Below are 15,044 nucleotides of genomic sequence, written 5' to 3'. Positions count from 1 at the left end.
CAGGAAGTGGGTTAGTATAGGTTTGAAGTGCCATGTCTCCATTTTCCTATCTTGAGGAAAAGACCCAAAACTCAACCTCATGTACCGGCTAACTTGAATCTGCAGGGGTGGTTTTGATGAATAAGAACTTTTTCAGTCCTGCAAATCAGATGTATACATCAGCCTACACTAGAAGAACATGGCACCCTCTGCCCCAGGCTTTGGTTTCCTTCTCTCACCCACAGAATAGGGATAACTAGAATACTTACCGATGGGATTGGATTAGCCCACCAAAACATCTACAACTTGCCTTACAAGCGTTCCAGAAACAGCCCTCATATAAGACCGATGAATAGTCCTAAGATTTAAACCAATGGCAACACACAGGAACGTTTATTAGGAAATCTTGATCCAGGCACAGGCAGAAGTCATTTTCATTCATGCTTGCTGATGTATGAGCTTCAGAAGAGTGGAAATGATGGACTATCAACACCTTCAGCCTACGACTCAAATAGAATGAGTACGTGCATTAGTGCATCCCTGAATTAGCGCATGGTTCATAGTTGTGTGATCACGGAGATGACTGCCGTCTTACCTGATCAGCGCAGCAGCTGCTGTAGCTCCAATGGGCTTGACATCCAGATGTATTACAAGTATCCCAATAATTTCAAACACAGGTAAATATTTTAGTTGTGAGAATTATGTAGAAATTTTGTCAGTTATTTGAAAGATAAATATGTTAGAGGATTAAAGCACCTCAGTTAATCATGTAAACAATTTTGTAATCAAAAAGTTAAAACTAGGCTGGGTGCAGTGTCTCATGCCTGTAATCCTAGTGTGATTGGGAGGCCGAGGTTGGATCACTTGAGGTCACGAGTTTGAGACCAGCCTGGCCAACATGGTGAAACCCCATCTCTACTGAAAATACAAAAATCAGCTGGGTGTGGTGGCACATGCCTGTAATCCCAGCTACTCGGGAGGTTGAGGCAGGAGAATTGCTTGAACCCGGGAGGCGGAGGTTGCAGTGAGACAAGATTGTGCCACTGTACTCCAGACTGGGCAACAGAGCAAGACTCTCAAAAAAAAAATTAAAACTTGGAAAGTTTGCAGTAATAAAATAGGGAAATAGAATGTTGCATAAGTTCAAGAACTTTATACTCTTGAACTAACAAAAGTTTGTAAGAATTTTAAAATATAAGGCAGGCAAAATATTGGGAATAAATCAGTATGGCAAGTCTTGTAAGTGCATCTCAGAAGGCATCGTGAGGCACTGCCCAAAGTCTAGGAATTGAGAAGGAAGACATAAGTCCTTACCTTGCTATTGGCATGGAACAACCAATTTGGTGGTAGGACCAGCCAGAAAGCAACTTGCCCTTCCACCAACCTCAGATAAAAGTGAGCATCTATTTAGTATTACAAACGTGCAGATACTTCAGGAGCAATAAAGCAATGGGTGGTGCTAAGAAGGTAGCATATCGGCTGGGCACGGTGGCTCACACCTGTAATCCCAAAACTTTGGGAGGCCAAGGCAGGCAGATCACCTGAGGTCAGGAGTTCAAGACCAGATTGGGCAACATGGAGAAACCTCCATCTCTAATAAAAATATAAAATTAGCCTGGCATGGTGGTGGCAGGTGCTTGTAATCCCAGCTACTCAGGAGGCTGAGGCAGGAGAATTGCTTGAACCCGGGTGGCAGAGGTTGTGGTGAGCTGAGATCGCACCATTGCACTACAGTCTGGGCAACAAGAGCAAAACTCCGTCTCAAAAAAAAAAAAAAAAAAAAAAAGTAGCATACCAGCCCAGCGTCAAATTTAGGAGAATTCTGATGATTGTAATGATTAAATGGTATCAATTAAATTTTTTTCCAGTATGGGCAACATGGTGACACCCCGTCTCTATTAATATAATAATACAAAAAATTAGCCAGACATGGTGGTGCACACCTGTGGTCCCAGCTACTTGGGAGACTAAGGTGGGAGGATCGCTTGAACCTGGGAGGCGGAGGTTGCACTGACCTGAGATCGCGTCACTGCACTCCAGCCTGGGTGACAGAGTGAGACCCTGTCTCAAAAAATAATTTTTGATAGAATTTCAAATTCATTATTGTGTTCCAACCAGTTCCTCAATAGCAATATTTGGCTATGATCACCAAATGCTGATTTTAATATTCATTCAGCCAAAATGCATATTTGGTGCAACTCTTGAAACAATTCTAAAATGCCACTTAAAAATGCATATTCCTTTTTTCTTCTAGCCACCCAATTAGCACAGTATCACATACCATGTCTCCCAAAGAGGACCAGCCCAACACCAGTTGTTCAGGGCTGGTGAACAAGAGAACAGTAAACTAGTCATTATATTCTTGGACAGACTGGCTGCTTGACCTTTCCATGGCAAGTTAGGTAGGTGTGGCAGAGGGAGCGGGTGGGATAAGGGTGTTTTTGCTGAGGTTGGCAGAAGTTCGTTTACCATCTGATGGAGCTTTGCTCATTCACCAGCTCCATGAACCCCTTAAGGAGCCCAGTTCCATACCTGCTAGTTACCATAATGAAATCACTTCCCAATTTTTGTTTTTGTGTTTTTGTTTTTTTTGAGACAGAGTCTTGCTCTGTTGCCCAGGCTGGAGTGCAGTAGCACAATCTCAGCTCACTGCAAGCTCTGCCTCCTGGGTTCACGCCATTCTCCTGCCTTAGCCTCCCAAGTAGCTGGGATTATAGGTGCATGCTACACACCCAGCTAATTTTTATATTTTTAGAAGAGACGGGGTTTCACTGTGTTGGCCAGGCTGGTCTCAAACTCCTGACCTCAAGTGATTCGCCTGCCTCAGTCTCCCAAAGTGCTGGGATTCCAGGCCTTCCCAAGTTTTGATTACTGACCCACAAACACCACATATCTTCTCTAGTGCTTGCCCTTCAGATTGAGAAGTGGAATGGACAGATGTAGACTCACATAGTCCCCCACTCAGGAGGCTGTCCAGAGTAAGTGAAGGACACAGATTCAGCGTGGATCAGAGGGTTAGCTGGATTTTACTCACCAGCTTGGCTTAGATTGGTTTCAGATCTGCCCCATGTTCCTCTCACTGTTCTAGGGCCATTGAGTATTACTTAGGAGGGTGGACTGAGGAGAGGAGAGCAAGCAGGCAATCTTAAGATTTGCTGCAGTGCAAATTACTCATTGGGTGCACATTTTGGTCACCATGAATGCTGTGTTTTTATATGTTTATTTTTAGAAGCCATATCTTGCTGAGGTCAATATAATCTTGCTAGAATGAAAGTTTTTTTGTTTGTTTGTTTGTTTTTGAGTTGGAGTCTTGCTCTGGCACCCAGGCTGGAGTGCAGTGGCACAATCTTGGCTCACTGCAACCTCCACCTCCCAAGTTTAAGCGATTCTCCTGCCTCAGCCTCCAGAGTAGCTGGAACTATAGGTGCCCACCACCACGCCCAGCTAATTTTTGTATTTTTAGTAGAAACAGGATTTCATCATGTTGGCCAGGCTGGTCTCGAACCCCTGGACCTCAGGTGATACGCCTGCCTCGGCCTCCCAAAGTGTGAGCCAGTGTGCCTGGCACAAGAATGAAAGTTTTGAGAAAGTGGTCTGCATTTTCAACTCCAGAAAACTAGAATTCCTCTAAGACAATGCTGTTTGAACTTTTTTGACAGGTGGAACCCATCAAACAAAGTCATATCGGAGGCCTCATGTAAAATGAATAAAATCAGAACAGCTCTGTTAAAAGCAGGAGCTGGGGACTGCTTGTCCCCCAACGGCTTCCACCTCCAAAGATGGAAACCACAGTCTAGGAGAAACATTGGCTGCTACATACAGGCCTGTGTTTGTAGACCAGCACTGGTAAGATGTCAGTACAACTTACGAGGTAGAGCCTTCCCTGACTTTGTGATGCCTTGTCTGAGATCCAAATAGCTAAGAGGTTCAATCCAAGTATTCTCTGAGTAGAAAGTCAACATGTGGCCGGGCACGGTGGCTCATGCCTGTAATCCCAGCACTTTGTGAGGCCGAGGTGGGCTTGCCTGAGGTCAGGAGTTCGAAACCAGCCTGGGCAACACGGTGAAACCCATCTCTACTAAAATACAAAAAAATTAGCAGGGCTTGGTAGCGTGCGCCTGTAGTCCCAGCTACTCAGGAGGCTGAGGCAGGAGAATTGCTCGAACCCGGGAGGTGGAGGTTGCAGTGAGCCAAGATTGTGCCACTGCTTACCAGCCTGGGCGACAGAGTGAGACTACATCTCCAGAAAAAAAGAAAGTCAACATGTAACCACTATTTTCCAAGTTATTTAGCTGGTTTTCTTTTCTTTTTTTTCTTTTTAGATGGAGTTTTGTTCTTGTTGCCCAGGCTGGAGTGCAATGGCACAATCTCGGCTCACCACAACCTCCACCTTCCAAGTTCAAGCGATTCTCTTGCTTCAGCCTCCTGAGTAGCTGGGATTACAGGCATATGCCACCACGCCCAGCTAACTTTGTATTTTTGTAGTAGAGACGGGGTTTCACCATGTTGGCAAGGCTGGTCTGGAACTCCCGACCTTAGGTGATCTGCCTGCCTCAGCCTCCCAAAGTGCTGGGATTATAGGCATGAGCCACCACACCTGGCCTGGTTTTCATTTCTTTGCACTGCAGTAACAGGCACAGGAGATCAGAAAAGCATTTTGCAGATTTGAACAAAGCATCCTTTAGGAGACCAGGGTTTTTCATCAAGTAGATTTCAGTGCCACGGTTTTTTTGTTTTGTTTTGTTTTCTCTGTGTGTCTGTTTTTCTTTTCTTTTTTCTTTCTTTTTGTTTGTTTGTTCGTTTGTTTGAGACAGAGTCTCTCTGTCGCCCAGGCCGGAGTGCACTAGCGCTAACTCGGCTCACTGCAACCTCCACCTCCCGGATTCAAGTGACTGTCCTGCCTCAGCCTCCCAAGTACCTGGAATTACAGGCACCCACCACCACGTGTGGCTAATTTTTGTATTTTTAGTTGAGACAGGTTTTCACCGTGTTGGCCAGGCTAGTCTCAAACTCCTGACCTCAAGCCATCCACCCGCCTTGGCCTCCCACAGTGCTGAGATTACATGCGTGAACCACCACGCCCAGCCTGTGTATCTGTTTTTCAATGTGGTGTGTATCTATGAGGTATATTGTCATTTTATATATTAACTATTTTATATAGTATATACGGTCCCATTTTCACTTAATGATGGGAATACATTCTGAGAAGTGTGTCATTAGGCAATTTCATCACTGTGCAAATCATCATAGTGTCCCCACACAAACCTAGATGACATAAGCTATACGGTAGAGCCTATTGCTCCCAGGCTACAAACCTGCACTGGACCCTGTAGGCAATTATAACACAATGGTAAGTATTTCTGTATCTAAACATATAAATATATAGAAAAGGTACAGTAAAAATATGGTATTATAGTCTTATGGGACCACCATCACATACGTGGTCCATCATTGACTGAAAACTCGTTAGGTGGCATGTGACTGTATTTTTAATGGTTTGTTGTTGTTGTTGTTTTGTTGTTGTTGTTTGAGACAGAGTTTCATTCTTGTTGCCCAGGCTGGAGTGCAATGGCATGATCTCGGCTCACTGCAACCTCCGTCCCCTAGGTTCAAGCGATTCTCCTGCCTCAGCCTCCTGAGTAGCTGGGACCACAGGCATGCACCACCACGCCCAGCTAATTTTGTATTTTTAGTAGAGACGGGATTTCTCCATGTCGGTCAGGCTGGTCTCGAACTCCCAGCCTCAGGTGATCTGCCTGCCTTGGCCTCCCAAAGTGCTAGGATTACAGGCGTGAGCCACCGTGCCTGGCTAGTGTATTTTTTAAATGAAATGTCTTAATACAAAAGAATACATAAAACACCCACATACCTATCACCTGGATTAAGAGGTAGAATATTACAATAGCTTAAGAGCCTGTGTGCTTACCTCCCCAGTTACATACTTACCCACTTCTCCAGAGTTAACCATGATCTTGAATTTGAAAGTAATCACTTCCTTACTTTTCTTCATTGTGTGTGTATCCCTGTTAAATTTTGCCAATTTATTTATTTTTGTAGAAACAGGGTCATGCTATATTGCTTAGGCTGGTCTGGAACTCCCAGCCTCAAGAGATCTTCCTGCCTTGGGCTCCCAAGTAGCTGGGATTATAGGTGCAAACTACAGTGTCTGGCAATTTTTGAGCTTCATAGAAAGAGAAATATATGTATTTCTGTAAATGGTTTCCTTCAGCATTTAAAATTTTTTATTTATTTATTTATTTATTTTATTTTGAGACAGAGTCTCACTCTATCGCCCAGGCTGGAATGCAGTGGCGCCATCACTCACTGCAACCTCCGCCTCCGGGGTTCAAGCGATTCTCCTGCCTCAGCCTCCTGAGCAGCTGGGATTATAGGCACATGCCACCATGCCTGGCTAATTTTTGTATTTTTAGTAGAGATGGGGTTTCACCATGTTGGCCAGACTGGTCTCAAACTCCTGGCCTCAAATGATCCCCCTACCTCAGCCTCCTAAAGTGCTGGGATTACAGATGTGAGCCACCATGCCCAGCCTAAAACTTTTTATTTATTTTTTAGAGAGTCAGGGTCTTGCCTTGTTGCCCAGGCTGGTCTTGAATTCCTGAGCTCAAGTGATCTGCCCACCTTAGCCTCCCAAAGTGCTGGGATTACTGGCATGTAATCGCCCAGCAAGCATTTTTTTATTTTGTTTTTTTTGTTTTTTTTTTGAGACGGAGTCTCGCTCTGTCGCCCAGGCTGGAGTGCAGTGGCGCGATCTCGGCTCACTGCAAGCTCCGCCTCCTGGGTTTACGCCATTCTCCTGCCTCAGCCTCCCAAGTAGCTGGGACTACAGGCGCCCGCCACCGCGCCCGGCTAATTTTTTTGTATTTTTAGTAGAGACGGGGTTTCACCGTGGTCTCGATCTCCTGACCTTGTGATCCGCCCGCCTCGGCCTCCCAAAGTGCTGGGATTACAGGCGTGAGCCACCGCGCCCGGCCTGCATTTTTTTAATAAAGAAATGTATCCATGTTATCTTGCTAAATTCCCATTTTATGGCTTTTGCAGGTAAGAGATAGGGTCCCCCCTCCTTTCTTGCTGATTTTTTGCTCACTGCAGTCTCAGATTCCTGGACTGCAGTGACGCTGAGCTGAGCAATCCACCTACCTCAGCCTCCCAAGTAGTTGGGACTACAGGACTACAGATGCGTGCCATCATGCCCGGCTAATTTTTGTATTTTTCTTTTTCTTTTATTGATTGATTGATTGATGGAGGTGGACTCTCTGTTGCCCAGGCTGGAGTGCAGTGGTGCAATCTCAGCTCACTGCAACCTCCACCTCCTGGATTCAAGCAATTCTCCAGCCTCAGCCTCACAGGTAGCTGGGATTACAGGCATGTGCCGGCTAATTTTTTTTTTTTTTTTTTTTTTTTTTTTTTTTTTTTTTTTTTTTTTGAGATGGAGTTTCGTTCGGTCACCCAGGCTGGAGTGCGGTGGCACAATCTCGGCTCATTGCAAGCTCTGCCACCTGTGTTCATGCCGTTCTCCTGCCTCAGCCTCCCAAGTAGCTGGGACTACAGGTGCCCGCCACCACACCCGGCTAATTTTTTTTTTTTTTTTTGTATTTTTAGTAGAGACGGGGTTTCACCGTATTAGCCAGGATGGTCTCAATTTCCTGACCTCGTGATCCGCCCACCTCGGCCTTCCAAAGTGCTAGGATTACAGGCGTGAGCCACTGCGCCCAGCCTAATTTTTGTTTTTCAAAACAAAAAAATTTTTGAAATTTTTAATAGAGACGGGGTTTCACCATGTTGGCCAGGCTGGGCTCAAACTCCTGACCTCAGGTGATCTGCCCACCTCAGTCTCCCAAAGTGCTGGGATTACAGGCCTGAGCCACCACACCTGGCCTTAATTTGCATTATTAATATTAGAAGTTATCTTTGCTCTTTATCCTATTCTCTTTGGGAAATATAATGAGATATGTGTTAGACCTCATTCTGTCTTTCATTTCACTTTAACATCTTGTTTTTTTCCATCTCTTTCCCTATGGTTTGCATTCTTGATAATGTCCTCAGCTCTATCTTCCAGTTTACTATTTTTTTTCTTCAGCTGTGTTTAATCCATCCACCGAGTTTTAAAATTTTAATTACTACACTTTTATCTCAAGTTCTATTGGGTTTTTTGTTTTCCCTTTTTTTTTTTTTTTTTTTTTTTTTTTTGGAGTTTTTTGTTTTTCACAATCCACTTGGTCATTTTTTGTTGTCTATTATACCTTGCTAATCTTTGTAAAACTTTTAAAATGTGGCCAGGCACGGTAGCTCACGCCTGTAATCCCAGAACTTTGGGAGGCTGAGTCTGGTGGATCACTTGAGGTCAGGAGTTCGAGACCAGCCTAGCCAACATAGTGAAACCCCATCTCTATTAAAAATACAAAAGTTAGCCAGGCGCCTGTAATTCCAGCTACTGGGGAGGCTGAGGCAGGAAAATTGCTTGAACCTGGGAGGTGAAGGTTGTAGTGAGCCGAGATCACGCCACTCACTGTACTCCAGCCTGGACAACAGAGTGAGACTCAAGACCCCATGGCCTTCTGGTCTGTCGCTTTTTGGCCAAGCACCATGGCTCACGCCTGTAATCTCAGCACTTTGGGAGCTCGAGGCAGGTGGATTACGAGATCAGGTGTTCAAGACCAGCCTGGCCAAAATGGTGAAACCCCGTCTCTACTAAAAATACAAAAAATTAGCCAGGCATGGTGGCATGTACCTGTAATCCCAGCTAGTCGGGAGGCTGAGGCAGAGAATTGCTTGAACCCGGAAGGTGAAGGTTGTAGTCAGCCGAGATCGTGACACTGCACTCCAGCCTGGGCAACAGAGAGAGACTGTCTCAAAAAAATAAAATAAAATAAATGATTATTTCATGTTCTATCTGATTATTCCAATATCTGAAGTCTTTGTGGGTTTGTATCTATCATTTGTCGGTTTTTGTGGGGGGTTTTGCCATTCTTCTGAATGTTTCTATCATCTGTTGTTTCTATTATTCCTCATAGTTGTTTCTCTGTGTGTGTTGTGATTTTTTGACAGAGTTGCCCATTTTCTTCACATCTTTATCCATGGGATTCTCTGCGGCCTGAATTGAAGTTGAGCTCCTCCAGAGAAGATTAGAGTTTGCCTCTGCTGGTAGACTGGGGCAGTATCAACCTAGACTGTTTAAATCCTCACTTGACATATTTCTTTTTTTTTTTTTTTTGAGATGGACTCTCGCTCTGTCACCCAAGCTGGAGTGCAGTGGTGTGATCTCAGCTCACTGCAACCTCCACCCTAGATTCAAGCGATTCTCCTGTCTCAGCCTCCGAAGTAACTGGATTTACAGGCGTCTGCCACCACGCCCGGCTAATTTTTCTATTTTTAGTAGAGGCAGGGTTTCACCATGTTGGCCAGGCTGTTCTCGAGCTCCTGACCTAAAGTAATCTGCCCACCTGAGCCTCCCAAAGTGCTGGGATTACAGGCGTGAGCCACCGCGCCCAGACCCACTTGACATTTTTCAGATCATATAAGTCTCATGAAATTAGGCCACAAACCTGCAGGTCCTAGTTGTGAATTCTCAGCAGAAAGTTGTTTTTCCAAGAGTAATGAGATCCCATTGGTAATAACTGTAATATTTTCATTGTGCATGTGTTTGTTTTGATGAATAAACATTGGAGACACATATATCTTCCAGCCATGAGAGAACTTTCTGAGTTGCTAATAGTTTCTAAACAATATAGATAGATGGGTGAGATTCCATTTAAGCTTTCTATTGCTTTAAAAGTCAGTTGTTATAAAGAAGTAGGAAACTAACTCAAAACTATAATAAGGTTTTCTGCAAACTATGAGGCTCAACCTAGCTCTTACAGAAGCAGGGTACTCCTTTCTATAGTGAGTTGGTGGATTCATGTAGCTAGTTACACTGGCACCTCAGTCTACAGAAGCCCACAGGGGCAACTTCTGAAAGCTGTTGCTTCTCTTGAGAGGTCATGCTGGGCAGTGGTTAAAGCCTGGGCTTTGCAGGCAGTGGTTAAAGCCTGGGGTTTGCAGCCAGTGGCCCAGGTGGGAATCCTGACTCTTGCATTCTTGTTGTGTGTGACCTTGGACAAATCCTTAACCTCCCTGTGCCTCAGTGCTTCCCTTGGTTAAAACAGGGATAGCAGCACCTGACTTCAAGCTATACTACAAGGCTATAGTAACCAAAACAGCATGGTACTGGTACCAAAACAGATATATAGACCAATGGAACAGAACAGAGGCCTCAGAAATAATACCACACATCTACAACCATCTGATCTTTGACAAACCTGACAAAAACAAGAAATGGGGAAGGGATTCCCTATTTAATACATGGTGCTGGGAAAACTGACTAGCCATATGCAGAAAGCTGAAACTGGATCCCTTCCTTACATCTTATACAAAAATTAACTCAAGATGGATTAAAGACTTAAATGTAAGACCTAAAACCATAAAAACCCTAGAAGAAAACCTAGGCAATACCATTCAGGACATAGGCATGGGCAAAGACTTCATGACTAAAACACCAAAAGCAATGACAACAAAAGCCAAAATAGACAAATGGGATCTAATTAAACTAAAGATCTGCACAGCAAAATAAAATATCAGTGTGAACAGGCAAGGTACAGAATGGGAGAAAATTTTTGCAATCTACCCGTCTGACAAAGGGCTAACATCCAGAATCTACAAAGAACTTAAACAAATTTGCAAGAACAAAACAACCCTATCAAAAAGTGGGCAAAGGATATGAACAGACACGTCTCAAAAGAAGACATTTGTGCAGCCAACAGACACATGAAAAAATGCTAATCGTCACTGGTCATCAGAAATGCAAATCAAAACCACAATGAGATACCATCTCACACCAGTTAGAATGGCAATCATTAAACAGTCAAGAAACAATAGGCCGGGCGCGGTGGCTCAAGCCTGTAATCCCAGCACTTTGGGAGGCCGAGACGGGTGGATCATGAGGTCAGGAGATCGAAACCATCCTGGCTAACACGGTGAAACCCCATCTCTACTAAAAAATACAAAAAACTAGCCGGGCGTGGTGGCGGGTGCCTGTAGTCCCAGCTACTTGGGAGACTGAGGCAGGAGAATGGCGTAAACCCGGGAGGCGGAGCTTGCAGTGAGCTGAGATCCGGCCACTGCACTCCAGCCTGGGCGACAGAGCAAGACTCCGTCTCAAAAAAAAAAAAAGAAAGAAACAATAGATGCTGGAGAGGATGTGGAGAAATAGGAATGCTTTTACACTGTTGGTGGGAGTGTAAATTAGTTCAACCATTGTGGAAGACAATGTGGCGATTCCTCAAGTATCTAGAACTAGAAATACCATTTGACCCAGCAATCCCATTACTAGGTATATACCCAAAGGATTATAAATCATTCTACTATAAAGACACATGTACACGTACGTTTATTGTGGCACTATTCACAATAGCAAAGACTTGGAACCAACCAAATGTCCATCAATGATAGACTGGATTAAGAAAATGTGGCACATATACACCATAGAATACTATGCAGCCATAAAAAAGGATGAGTTCATGTTCTTTGCAGGGACATGGATGAATCTGGAAACTATCATTCTCAGCAAACTATCACAAGGACAGAAAACCAAACACCGCATGTTTTCACTCATAAGTGGGAGTTGAACAATGAGAACACATGGACACAGGGCAGGGAACATCACACACAGGGGCCTCTCAGCAGGTGGGGGCTGGGGGAGGGATAGCATTAGGAGAAATACCTAATGTAAATGACGAATTGATGGGTGCAGCAAGCCAGCATGGCACATGTATATACCTATGTAACAAACCTGCACATTGTGCACATGTACCTATAACTTAAAGTATAATAATAATAAAAAAACAGGGATAGCAGCATCTATATCAATGGTTGCTCTGAGACTAAATAAATTAATACATGGAAAGTACCCAGACACATAATAGGCAGCAAATATTAGGTATTATTTTTATTGTTTGACTATTTCCTGCCACCAAATCCGGGTAGCATTGATGAAAGGTGTAAAACACAGTAACAAAAAACAAAACAAGAACTCCATCCGCCTACCATCATGTAGTTGATAGTTTGCTAAAAGCACTGTTAGGAAACTCTGTTCCACAAAAATCCACAAGCTTTCCACAATTAACACAGAGCCAACCAGGAAACTGAAGGAAAAGTAAATTTTTTTTTTTTTTTTTTTTTTTTTTTTGAGGCGGAGTCTCACTGTTGTCCAGTCTGGAGTGCAGTGGTGCGATCTCGACTCACTGCAAGCCCCGCCTCCCAAGTTCACACCATTCTCCTGCTTCAGCCTCCCGAGTAGCTGGGACTACAGGTGCCCGCCACCACGCCCAGCTAATTTTTTGTGTTTTTGGTAGAGACGGGGTTTCACTGTGTTAGCCAGAATGGTCTTGATCTCCTGACCTCATGATCCGCCTGCCTCGGCCTCCCAAAATGCTGGGATTACAGGCGTGAGCCACCGTGCCCAGCCAGGAAAAGTAATTTCATACAGTCAACAAATCAATTACTGGTTCTTTTTGAAAACGGAGTCTCACCCTGTCTTCCAGGCTGGAATGCCGTGGTGTACTCACAGCTCACGGTAGCCTTGACATCAAGCGATCCTCCCACCCTCCCACCTCAGCCTCCCAGATTCTTTTCTTTTAGCATATTTTAACATTTTTAATTTTTTAATAAATGTGATAGCATGTAAATCTTTTTTTTTTTTTTTTTTTTTTTTTTTTTGAGACAGAGTCTGGTTCTGTCGCCCAGGCTGGAGTGCAGTGGCACCATCTCGGCTCACTGCAAACTCCACCTCCCGGGTTCAGGCCATTTTCCTGCCTCAGCCTACCGAGCAGCTGGGATGGCAGGTGCCCGCCACCATGCCTAGCTAATTTTTTGTATTTTTAGTAGAGACAGGGTTTCACCATGTTAGCCAGGATGGTCTCGGTCTCCTGACCTCGTGATCCGCCAGCCTTGGCCTCCCAAAGTGTTGGGATTACAGGCGTGAGCCACTGTGCCCAGCTGTAAATCACTTTTTAAAGATCCAAATACTCCTAAGCATGGAGTGGGAGGAAAGGGTATATGAGAAATCTCTGTACCTTCCTTTTAATTTTGCCGTGAACATAAAACTAAACTTTTTTTTTTTTTTTTTTTTTTTTTTTGAGACAGTGTCTTGGTATGTTGGGCAGGCTGGAGTGCAGTGGTGCAATCACGACTCACTGCAGCCTCAACCTCCCAGGCTCAAGCAATCCCCCCACCTCAGCCTCCCGAGCCTGAGGTGAGGTCTCTCCATGTTGCCCAGGCTGAAAACAGTCTTTTAAAACAAAAAAATGCGAAATTAAATTGTCCCTTTGCCCCGATCCCTCCCCAGAGAAAACTGTCCCTGTTTGTTTTTTGTACCAGCGTGTATGAGTACCTATCTTCCTAACAAATGACATCGAATCATTGTTTTCATTACTTACTGTATCTTGTAGATTTCCCATATTAATACATTGTAGAGCTCTATTTCGTTCTATTCTTTCAACTCAGCCCCTGATTCTAATTTTTCAAAAAGCTTATTGAAATAAGGTTCTACTTCCCTTTGTTGAAAATAGAGAAGCATGAAGCCAAAAGTACAATAGGAAAAAAACCGTGTCGGGGGGGAAAAACTCATGTGATCAGACATGGGGCCTATTTGATGCCAGCACAGCTGATAGTGTTTACCTGGAAACTAGAACCAGAAACCAGGGCCATTTTGATGCCAAGACTTCCTCAGTCTTCGTTTCTTCTGTCTTCTTCTAGATCATTACTTTGTATTTGCAAGCATATATGTGTGCCTGTGATATGTTAGACCAAGTTTTAGTCACTTGTAGTCCCAGCTACTGGGGAGGTTGAGGCAAGAGAATCACTTGAACCCAGGAGGCAGAGGTTGCAGTGAGCCAAGATCGTGCCATTGCACTTCAGCCTGGGCAACAAGAGTGAAACTCCATCTCAAAAAAAAAAGTAAAAAGAAAAGCTACAGGGACCTGTGTTTTTTTGTTTGTTTTTGTTGGTTTTTATTTGTTTTTTTGAGACAGAGTCTCATTCTGTCGCCCAGGCTGGAGTGCAATGGCATGATCTCAGCTCACTGCAACCCTCGCCTCCCAGGTTCAAGTGATTCTTCTGCCTCAGCCTCCCCAGTAACTGGGGCTACAAGCGTGCGCCACCATGCCCAGCTACTTTTTGTATTTTTAGTAGAGACGGGGTTTCACCATGTTGACCAGGCTGGTCTTGAACTCCTGACCCCAGATAATCTGCCCACCTCAGTCCCCCAAAGTACTGGGATTACAGGCATAAGCTGCCTCGCCCAGCCCAGGGACCTGTTTTAATATCCAAGTTGGTGTCAGGCTCTGAGCTAGATCGGATTCCAGGTCACCTAATTCAGCCACTGGTTTGGAAGTTGGGGCCCAGGAATGTGCATTTCCATCAAGTTTAGTATCAGAGTGATGCTGGTATTTTTTTGTGGCCTGCACTTGGAAAAACACTGCTCTAGGCCATAGTACTTTTATAAAACACATAGGTGTTCCCCAGCTCCCCCTAGATGGTGATAAAAACAGACCTGAGAGCTCTACCTCCATTAGTCAGTGCCCTTCAGGTGAAAGTGACAGAAACGAACTGGCCGTAGCGCAGAGGGAATCTGTTGGTTTGTACAACTAACAGGTCCAGGGTAGCTCTGGGCACAGCTGGATACAAGGCCTCAGTGAGACCAGATGCAGCCTCTGTTTCTCCATCCTGTGGCCCTGCTCTCTGCTCTGTGTTGGTCTAACTTCCAGGCAGGCCTTCCCCATGCAATGCCCCACGGGGCTGGGCCCATCCATCTTTGCAAATAGTAGTTGCAGCTGAGACTTCTCCACAAGAGTTCCAGCTGGAGTTCCACTCTTGAGCCCCACTGGCCTGGTTAGGTCAGCCTCTCAAATCACCCGAAATGAAATTATGGGACAGTCGATGGTACCAGAAGAAGGGAAAGAAATGCCTAACAGGGAAAAACAGAAGACAGCAGTCACACTCTCTAAGGGAAA

The 15,044-nt window shown here is 44.6% G+C and overlaps 1 long non-coding RNA gene across 1 annotated transcript; it reads left to right on the top strand.

Annotated features, from left to right (window-relative positions):
- The first annotated feature begins 2,255 nt into the window (after positions 1–2,255).
- Positions 2,256–3,691, top strand: LOC141408111 (uncharacterized). Its single transcript, XR_012420653.1, has 2 exons — positions 2,256–2,381; positions 3,639–3,691. It is a non-coding gene; the product is annotated as an uncharacterized lncRNA (long non-coding RNA).
- Positions 3,692–15,044: the final 11,353 nt, after the last annotated feature.

The sequence above is a fragment of the Macaca fascicularis genome, chromosome 11 (assembly GCF_037993035.2).
Source record: "Macaca fascicularis isolate 582-1 chromosome 11, T2T-MFA8v1.1".
NCBI lineage: Eukaryota > Metazoa > Chordata > Mammalia > Primates > Cercopithecidae > Macaca > Macaca fascicularis.
This window is presented reverse-complemented; position numbering and strand designations above follow the sequence as displayed.